The following is an 11,683-nucleotide window of genomic DNA, read 5'->3' on the forward strand; positions in this document are numbered from 1 at the left end:
AGCACGAGGGACAAAACATCGTTGTCCCCAAGGTTGGTGGCGCATTGACGATGCAAGGAATCGTTAATATTTCTTACATTTCCTATGGGTGACCACTTAACATCAAGGCCCATTGGCCCGTGAGCCTACCTATAACATAAAAAAATGATCGAGAGTTGGTATTATATCCTGGGTCATTTTTCACACACGGCCATCTCATCCCAAATTAAGCTTGTACAGAGGTTGAACTATTTTGCTTTTGTAAATACATACTTATATAGTTAATTACACGCAGACTTTTTTTTTATAGAATAGGAAGGTGGACGAGCATATGGGCCACCTGATGGTAAGTGGTCACCAAACGCCCTTAGACATTGGCATTGTAAGAAATGTCAACCATCGCTTATAGCCAATGCGCCACCAACCTTGGTAACTAAGATTTTATGTCCCTTGTGCCTGCAATTACACTGGCTCAAATTAATTAGACTTAAGACAAACAGACATGTTCATGCACACAAATGTCTGTCCTGGGTGAGAATCGAACCCACCACCTTGCGATCTACCAACCACGCCAACCGGTTCGTCGTATTAATTTACAATATAAAAATTTATATTGGGAAGATTCATATTATTCTACCAACCCGCATTGGAGCAGCGTGGTAGAATAAGCTCCAAACCTTCTCCTCAAAAGGGAGAGGAGGCCTTAGCCCAGCAGTGGGACATTAACAGGCTGTTACTGTTACTGTACTGTAAGTATATATTATATACATGATGCCCGGCGTAGTGGGCTAATCATTTTGAGTATTTTGTATATTTTAATTTATAATTGCATTATTAATCATTTTACGGTCTTAAGATAAATATATGAACACGATACACCAGCTGCACCAAACTTTCCTCCATCGTAATGATTCATCATATTTTATAAAATAGAAGCAATTTATAACAATAAAAACAAACCATATATCTTTTAAAAGCATGCTCATTCGTTACGTGTTACTTGTCACCCCATCCTCCTCCTGAGGCTGTTCATCCCCTAAAATGGAAATGTGCATATAATACGTATACGGATGGAACCCTTCTTTGGAATTTTATGCGAGGCTGTGGGATTATCGACGCAAATATATACGCTTCAACGCTCTTCTCGCCAATGATGTTCTAAGGCGACATCTCGCTGGATATAATCTACATGAAATTTTTCAATCAATTCAATTAGAAAAATTGATATGTATGAGTTTTACATTAACCAGAAAAAAACTTGATAAAAATATTATACTGTAAAAGAATAAATAGATAAGAAAAAAGGTGGCACAAAGCTCTACCATCAAATACCTAATAATAATCAGTTCTATATTATAGCAATTTAGATTAGCTGAACTAAATGATTTCTTTTTGGATATGTAGCATTAAAATTATGTATGTACTACCCAGTGAACTACTTAAGAAACCACCATGACAATATTCCACGGACTTGGTCATTTAGTCTATATCATTTCCTAACAAAAGTGTAAAAATATTTTTTCAAATCGGACTGATAGATGTTGAGATTAACTCATCCAGACAAATACATACGCTTCATATATTAGTTTAGATCGGTTATACAAAATATTTATTTATTAACTATAGATCCACTCCAATTGTTTGTGATAATAATAGTTATCGTTGAATAAAGTAAAGCCGAAACGTGCACACTAACTGCGGGACTAGTCCAGAAATTCAAAATCGCTCAGCGTGCTATGGAGCGAGCTATGCTCGGAGTATCTTTGAAGGATAAGATCGGAATGAGATTATCCGGAAAAGAACCGGAGTCACCGACATAGCTTGCAAAATTAGCAGGTTGAAGTGGCAGTGGACTGGTCACGTATGTCGTAGGACCGATGGCCGTTGGAGCAGACGAGTCCTAGAGTGGAGACCGCGAATCGGCAAGCGCAGCGTAGGGCGCCCTCCTGCCAGGTGGACCGACGACCTTAAGAAGGTGGCGAGCACCAACTGGATGCGGGAGGCGGAGGACAGGGAGCTTTGGCGCACCTTGGGAGAGGCCTACGTTCAGCAGTGGACAACGCAGTGGCTGGGCGGGCGGAAACTGAGGAGAGGCGGGAGAATCTTGTCATTGAACTCGATAGGACGTTAGAGCTCATCGCCAAATGGGGCTCTGATAATCTTGTTGAGTTTAATGCCAAGAAAACACAGGTATGCGCTCTCACGGCGAAAAAGTCAACATTTTCCCCTCTTCCCTCCCTCTGTGGTACTCCGCTGGTGATGCAAAGCAAAATCGCCATGCTGGGGATTGACGTTCGCTGCGACCTTAGTCCAAGGGATTACATCGAGGCTGTTATAAAAACAGCTTCACGGAAACTCGGAGTTCTGAACAAGGTGCGGCGATTTTTCACGCCACAACAACTGTGCTTGCTGTACAAAACACAGGTACGGTCTTGCGTGGAATATTGCTCGCACCTTTGGGATGGCTCCGCTAAGTACCTACTTGAGGCCTTGGACCGGTTGCAGCGACGTGCCGTACGCATTATTGGCGACGTAAAGGTCACAAACACCCTTGAACCTTTACAATTGCGTCGTGAGATAGCAGCACTGAGCGCTTTCTATCGACTGTATTACGGCGAGTGCTCTGAGGAATTATTCTCTCTAATTCCCGCTTCCCCCTTCCTTCTTAAGTCCACGCGAGCTGATTCTCGATGTCACCGCCTAACTGTGACATCAATTCCATCGCGAACAAAGAAATTTGGCAACTCCTTTCTTTGTCGCACTTCCAAAAAATGGAATTCCTTACCAGCTCACGTGTTCCTCTCCTCTTACAACCCGGGTTCCTTCAAACGAGGCGTGAAGAGGCATCTTGCGGGCCGGCAAGGCGAAGGCGGCTAGTGCAGAACGTTTTTCCCGTCTGTACTGGCCGTCGTCGCGTTTGGACTCTACTACCACTTAACCACTTACCACTTGCCCTCCCGGCGAATATAAAAAAAAAAAAAAACGATTTTCTGTTGCTTGATTGATTGAAATTAAAGCCGTTCTTTAATTTTAGTACACGAGAGAGCTGTTATTTCACCTATTTGTCCATTATCAGTTCCCGACGTGTTATTCGTTTGTTTTGTTTTAAGAAAAAAATAACTAGTGTATAGAGATATCATTGTATGACTCGCCATAGTAATCTACTAGTTATGTTAGATTTTTTTTTCCATTATTAAAGACCATTATCCCGGACAGCGGCAGGTCAAGTTCTCTTTTATAAAACTTATTTAAACATTCCTTTATATTTTTCTCTCTGCCAGAAAATTCCGCAATAAATAAAAAATCTCATCTCCTAAATATTTTTTCCTCGTACAAACTTGGGATACCAACTTGAAAATAGTCCAAAGTTAGGAGTTTGAAAAAATCCTTTAAAAGCCTTTAAGAGGTACGGCCTTCAGGTAGTTTAATTCAGAAAGGCTGCGTGACGAACTCCGAGGCTATTTACATCAGGTTAAACTCAAATACCAACTAAACTTGCAACTCTTCACCGCTATCTAACTATTTATTTTCGAAATTTAAAAAACTTCAATATTTCGATCAAAGATATATTTATGTTCCAAATGAACTGTCACAAACTTAATATATGACTTTCGAGATTAATACTAATAAAAGAAACGAAGAGATATACCGAAATAGTTCAGTCTAAGTTTTCATTTACGCTGCAAGAAAAATTACGAAAATATTAGCGTGTCACACGAATTATCGCTATCACTAGGAAAATTTTTTCACATAAAATCTTCTTTCGAGTTTTTTACGATGCGATTTCATAGTACGGACTGAAGAGTCTAAAAACGTCGTTGAAATTCGCACAAACGTCTCTCTGAATTGCAACTCAAACAATTTCTCATTTTGCGTTTTGGTTTTTAGATTTATTTCCCTTCGAAACCTCTTCGAACGTGTCTTGACTCTCATTAATAGTTCTTTTTTTATTTATTTTTTCTATATTAAAATACGTAATGCAATAAAATGAGAAATAAGAAAAGTTTAAAGTTAAAACTGAGCTAATAAGCAATAAATAAAATAATAATAATAACAATAATTACATAAAAAATATCTTTAGCAATTGATCCAAAAAAATCTTGACACATATAACCTTTGTGAGTTTAGACATTTGCTAAGATTTTTACCTTTGCCTATTAAGAAATTTAAATCTTATGTTATAAATACAATAATAAATTAGGTTTATTACACACTAAAATTTTTTTGTACATACCGTACCGTAACCGTAACAGCCTGTGAATGTCCCACTGCTGGGCTAAAGGCCTCCTCTCCTCTTTTTGAGGAGAAGGTTTGGAGCTTATTCCACCACGCTGCTCCAATGCGGGTTGATAGAATTCACATGTGGCAGAATTTCAGTGAAATTAGACACATGCAGGTTTCCTCACGATGTTTTCCTTCACCGTAAAGCACGAGGTGAATTATAATCACAAATTAAGCACATGAAAATTCCTCATTCCTCATGATCGTGGGTTCAAACCCACGATCATCGGTTAAGATTCACGCGTTCTTACCACTGGGCCATCTCGGCTATTACATGACACAAAAGTATAGAGTTCGTATTCGTTGAATTCTATACAGGTAAAATGAAAATGTATAATATAATTAATTACGTTTATTTCAAAGTGGTAGACTCTGAGCAAGTTGTGACGGTTGTGTGTTTGTGGTAAATACAAGACAAATCACAATATTAGATCTTTAATAACAGTGTAGAAAGTTCATTATTTCCAACTTCATATTCTATTACCAATAATTTTAATGATTATCGAACGTTCACGAAATATTCTCATGATATAAATTATCAGAACAATTTCGATATGTTCCTTGCTCAATAGAGTTAATATTAAATTGAGTTATATGAACCGCGCTTCGAGTGACGAAACAACGGAAACTATGAAAATTATCAAATTTTATTTAGCTACTATAAAATTATAAATGAATATGTAACTACTATTGAGAACTGCCTCGTTGGTCTAACGAGTGTAGATCCCCGGTTTTTTGATGTAAGACATATAGGCCTCCTCCTGATCGAAAGATTGATAGTCTTACCCCGCCCCTAGACATCTGCAACATCGTAGAGCTTGCGTTGCCGACCTTTACGGTATGAAAAGTTTCTGGGTTTAATATTGAAGTTTAGCGTTGACAATGTTAACACATCCGTGCCTCAGAAACCGCATATGATGCAAACAGCAGATGAGGCGCCTGATCTCTATCTGGTCATGTCGACTAGCCGCCCATTAGATAAGGAGAGAAATTCTCTGTTTTCGAATTCATAAAAAATATATACGTAAACACGTGCTGTTGGCTATATTTCTTATTTAAAATGGCCGCCGTGAACGAAATCAGTAAGAAGGATCGTGATGGAACTTTTTATTTAAGCGTTACGTGGATCTTATCCATCGCACGCACAGTTCACTGTAAAATATAATTGTATAATGTTGAAAGACACAGCAGTCACCCACCGGTCGTATTTGCAAATAGTTTTACCATTAATTACTACTGAACAGTCCCCACTACTATTTCTTTAAATTTATTGAATAAATTTACACGTTCTTATTTATCTTTAAATAATAATTAAATATTTTCTTCAAAGAGATTTATTTACTTACCCTCCACTCGAACCAATTATGCTCAAAATGAAATATCGCTTTTGTAAGAGCTACAACAGGAAGTTTATTGACTTGGACATGTTTTCTTGTACGCTCAATGCATTTAAAAAAAGAGTTTGTGTGCATTTGTCAACTTAGTCAATGTTTTTATTTTATCTATTTAATTTTTATTATATATATATATATATATATATATATTATTGTTTTGCTTTTGTTAACTGTTTAAATCTTCATAATTATTATTTATAATTTACAAAATTGCTTGTTTACTGTCATAAAAAAAAAAAAAAAATACATGAATTAGTTTTAAGTGGAAACTTGATTGTTGTGTGAACGAGTTAATTTGTTGTATAATGTATGTGGTGTATACTGTATGTTTCCCAAATATAATAAAAATAAATAAAATAAAATAGATTTTTTTAAATAAATATTACATTATGTATGTACACATATATGTTTATGTATTTAAGTACTGTGACCACGAACTTCCATATTATGTCCCTTGTGCCTGTAGTTCCAATGGCTCACTCACTCTTCCTTCCTATATAATAATACTGCTGGAACGTAAGTCTTGCTTTGGCGTTAGAATATGTGATGAGTGGGTGGTACCTACTGAAACAGGCTTACAAGTCCTACCACCAAGAAAAACAGATAGGTTTATTTTAAGCTAACTTTGTCAGGCTATTAAACAGTACCTACGCTACCGTGGAAAAGTATTTCAAAAATTAACTCGTAACATTTTAACAACACCTGAATTAAAAATTCCTCAGATACGTGTCTTTACTTCTCGTGTTTATAGAATAATTTCATTTGACTAATCAAATATATATAACAAATGATATTGATATTAATATATTGTAATTAAGATGAGGAATCCCGTTGTAATATGATCAAAAGCCCCAATAATTAGATTGTTGTAATAATTTAAATAAATTCTCTTGAAGCCGTAATAAAATTATTCACCGATTCTAGTATGTAATAAGCGTTTTCTTACAGAAGACAGCTTTGCAATCTTGATTTTATCTAAAATCGAAATATTGCAAAAGATTATTTGCAAATAATGTTAAATATATTTTATTAATAAAAAGTTTTTACATGAGATGCGTTCAAATAGGAAAAGTACCAAATTATTGTGAATTAAATTCTGGTCACGGGGTAATAATAAAAAGCCGAGATGGCCCTGTGGTAAGAACGCGTGAATCTTAACCGATGATCGTGGGTTCAAACCCGGGCAAGCACCACTGAATTTTCATGTGCTTAATTTGTGATTATAATTCATCTCGTGCTTTACGGTGAAGGAAAACATCGTGAGGAAACCTGCATGTGTCTAATTTCACTGAAATTGTGCCACATGTGAATTCTACCAACCCGCATTGGAGCAGCGTGGTGGAATAAGCTCCAAACCTTCTCCTCAAAAAGAGGAGAGGAGGCCTTTAGCCCAGCAGTGGGACATTCACAAGCTGTTACGGAACGGTTACGGAACGGGTAATAGTGGATATCATATTATCATTTATCATTCTTCCACCTACTCGCATTGGAGTAGCGTGGTGGAACAAGCTCCAAAACCTTCTTCTCGAAAAAGGGAGAGGAGGGCTTAGCCCAGCAGTGGAACATTCACAGGCTGTTATTGTTGTTGTATTTATCATTCGAATTTCGAACTATTGTATGAATACTTATCCACGGATTTATTGTTGGCACCAAACAAAGATGAAGTCTTCACCCATCCGTAGCCTGTAAAATATTGAATTTGCGATGAAATTTTGATAAAAGGATCTGACTTTAATAATGGACCCACTTTATGGGTCTGGCTTATTTGAATTTGTATGGCTCAAAAGATTGAACGAGTTAGTTCGGCGAATGCTGTGGAAAATTTGTGAATTATAGTATTGTATTGATCATAGCGCAGTCGTTCAAGAATGAAATGGGTCGTGTTAACTGACTGACTGGGAGTTCGCTTTGTTGTAGCTACAACGGCCAGTCAGGCAGCTGCCTTGACTGGCCGCTCAGGTGTAGCCCTAACTTTACATTCGAATTCGTCACGTAATGGCTTTTGCGTTTCTTGTTTGCGTATAAATATTCAATTTTAAATTGTATGACAAGCGCTTCAAACGTAATATTATATTTATAGTTAAGCACATCCAGATTACATTTGGTATAAAAACTTCGTTATAAGATACTTTTCTCACAAACATTTCAAAAGTCTAAAAGCGAAAGTTTCAATTCTCCTTTAAAGTACCTATTTTTTTCATAATTTAACTGTCAATAAATTAAAGCAATTTTTTTATTATAATTGTCACTTAATATTTATTAGAAGTAAGTTTTTTAACTGAAGATTAATATTAATAATAAATATTTTGATGTACACTAAATATAATTGCTAAAAGCTTATTGTTAACAAGCAATTTCTACCAGACAACTTATAAGACGAGATATAGTGCAACTGTCTATGTTAAAATGCTGTCAGGTGATATAGCATTGTGCAACATATAATATTAATAAGAACATACATATATAAACACACACATGTATACGTAATTAATAAATTCAGATATAGTCAATCAGTTTATCTAGATAATCCAGATAAATTGAATATGGTCGAGGATGAACCAAAATAATAGTTTCAAGATTCGAGCCATTGTGGACTGTTGACTGATTTCGTATCGGTCAATGGTCTATTAACGAAGAGTCGCTTGACTGTTGAATCAAGAGTCCACCTCTTGCTTCAGACGGCGGCGTTACTTGGGCACGTACATAAAGCAATTAACTTTCAGGCAAAAGGTTACATTCCCGCTACTTATACAAGAAAGTAAATAACAGACAGGAAATAAAGTGAAATTAATACACTTTATGCGGCCCATTCCAATTAAAGAATATGTAGAGATAAACAAGGCAAGATTTACATATTCCATTCGATTTGCTAATAGGTCTGCTATGTTATGCATAATTATAATAATACACTATATATTAGTGTTCAACACTATTGCACTTAACTACTTACATATGACAACTTCGATGACATTAAAAACGCCGTTTTTCACGAATCGACATTAATAATAATAATAATAATTTATTTATTCAAGTAACAAGTCTCATATACAAGTTACTGGTGGTAGGGCTTTGTGCAAGCTCAAAACAAACGTAACCGTAACAGCCTGTGAATGTCCCACTGCTGGGCTAAAGGCCTCCTCTCCTCTTTTTTGAGGAGAAGCTCAAAACAAAACACCGCAAAATAGCAATACTCGATATTGTTGTGCTCCGGTTTGAAGGGTGAGTGAGCCAGTGTAATTACAGGCACAAGGGACATAAAATCTTAGTTCCCAAGGTTGGTGGCGCATTGGCTATAAGCGATGGTTGACATTTCTTACAATGCCAATGTCTAAGGGGGTTTCTGACCACTTACCATCAGGTGGCCCATATGCTCGTCCACCTTCCTATTCTATAAAAAAAAACTTTATACAGCGGTTTATAAATACAGTCTAGTTTGTTAGCAAACATGTTTAGAATTTTGTTGGAGCTGGCCCACACCCTGTGAACCAAGGATTCACACCTTTTTCGTATTAATGCGTAAAAACAGTCTATATTCGGTTCAGCAAACATCACTGAAGCACTACAGAAGCGAGGCAACCCCATCAGCAATCTAAAGGCGTTATTGTACTGAACACGAAGAGCATTGTATAATTTTAATGTTTAATTAGCCCACAATCTACATGTATAAAAAGAGGTACAGTAAGCGCGGAATAATGTTATATATTATTATTTATATTAACATTGAATGCCGTAGCTTATTCAAGATTTCGACTAATGATATCATATAAATTCAATATCAAAGTTGTAGTATTTGTTATTAAAGAGGAGACAAGATTTTTATCTTCGTTTTCTATATATCCAGAGCTGGATAAAGGCTACTGAGAACCAACGTCTAGGTATTCGTAACTTCGAACTGAGTTATAAGCCAATTTGTTGTGCATCGCCTTGCGACAGTGAATCATAGTAACAATATTTTTCTTCTTTTAGAAAGGTGTTCTTTTTTATACAATCATTTATTTTTATTGTTAAAATAATTACTTATCTGTAGTATAACATAATTAAGAATAGTTTCTATTTAGTTTGTAAAAACTGATTGAAAATAAAAATAGTATACGTGGAATCCGACGCCTTAATCTTTTAACCAATGAACCATCGCAGAGTAAGCGGAGCTTCGTTTAAAAATATATACCACAACGCAATAAATAAGGTCTGGGTTTAAGAAAGTATACCGTTTTACGTTTAGAACGCTATTTCAAACCGGTTTCAATTTCAAGCACCTGAGACTGCGACTTATATCTCCTCTTCATTACGAGGTGTATTGTTTACTTCTAGACTGTTTATGTTCTTTCAGTAATTTTGTTTTTATTTAAAATATTTCCTTTTTTCTTTACGAGGGCCATCCCTTAATAATACTGCATAATTGCTATATTTCTATGTATGTATATTTTCTGAAGTGAAAAATTCCTTCACGTTGCGCTGGCTTATCGTCGTCGTATGTCAATTGCCATAATATATTATATTCAAATTTATCATCGCCATTTAATATAATATATTATGGCTATCGACTCGTGGCTTCGCGTCACCCACATACTGATTTTAATATAATTAAATCGTTGAAAGTACAAATAATTTAATTAAGTATTGTGGAAATTAATGAGGATAATAACAATTGAAATTTATGTAAATACCAACAGAATTTACATAAAATACAAGTGTATTTTGGTGCCTACCCAGACGAGCTTGCACAAACCTACCACCAGTAATCCTTATTCAAAAAATATAAAAAATAAATTGTGAAAAGCGTATAATATGGTTTAATTTTTCATTTAATACCCGTCCTACTTCCTCCGATTACTTTGTGTCAACCCCTCGGTAAATATTTGGATCGAAATGAGTTGTAAATTGATACAGCTGATTCTTTGTGAACATTTCCATGTTTCAAAAATAATAATACTTTGAATTCCAGATTGCCTCTTCACCCTTGAATATTATATTCTCAAATTTCGTTTGAGCTAACATGCTCAAAGTAAATGCAAAATTCTATGTTAATATCGCTCCTAATGTTCTCGTTACTAAGGCTCCTTTGTAAACGTAGGGTCAGCAGAAAATTTGCCTCATGATAATTTAATTTATAATGTTACAGGTGTTCGTTTAGGCTCGTCTGCGTGTTTACCTTTCGACCAGTAATATATCATTAATTTATTTTGTTGTGTTCCTTTTATAATTGGGCATTTCCCACAGATGGTAATCTATAACGCTGAAAGAAGTTATTTATATTTCTTACAGCACCTACAGCGTTAATGGGCGAACGTGACTTAGCAACAGGTGGTCAATTTGATCGTAAGCATCCTTAGATGATTAAATAAAGGGGTGTTTATTCCATAATACCTAGATTTATTGTATATAACAATTTTTTGACCCCAAAAAAACTCTGAGCATATATGCTACAAGGATGTTATTTAAAGGACCAGGCACGGGTAACTGAGTTTCTCGTCTACTCTCGTCTCGTCTCGTATAACTCGTCTTAAATTTATAATTTCTCTAGTACTGAGTGGTGACAAAAAACACCATAAAAATCTGCAGTAACTTTTAAGATTCTACATTTATATGATGACCTGATCACTGATAACAGTCATGGCCATCAATTTCAAGGGTAAATAAAGAAACTTCCACTTCTGTACTTCCGGTTGACAATAGTTACCACTTCGTGGTAATTGCGATAAAGTGAAACGTTTCAAAAATGTCAACTATATATTTAAAAAGTTGAAATCCTGTATATATCAGGATGAAACAAACATAAGCGTGATTAAGAAACTTTTTTTTAAACAAAAATTTAGTTCATTTTTTATGGCTTAACACTAATCATCAGATATTCTACCGCAAAACAGCAATACTTGATATTGTTGTGTTCCGGTTTGAAGGGTGAGTGAGCCAGTGTAATTACAGGCACAAGGGATATAAAATCTTAGTTCCCAAGGTTGGTGGCGCATTGGATATGTAAGCGATGGTTGACATTTCTTACAATGCCAATGTCTAAGAGCGTTGGTGAC

The sequence above is a fragment of the Nymphalis io genome, chromosome 7 (genome assembly GCF_905147045.1).
Source record: "Nymphalis io chromosome 7, ilAglIoxx1.1, whole genome shotgun sequence".
NCBI lineage: Eukaryota > Metazoa > Arthropoda > Insecta > Lepidoptera > Nymphalidae > Nymphalis > Nymphalis io.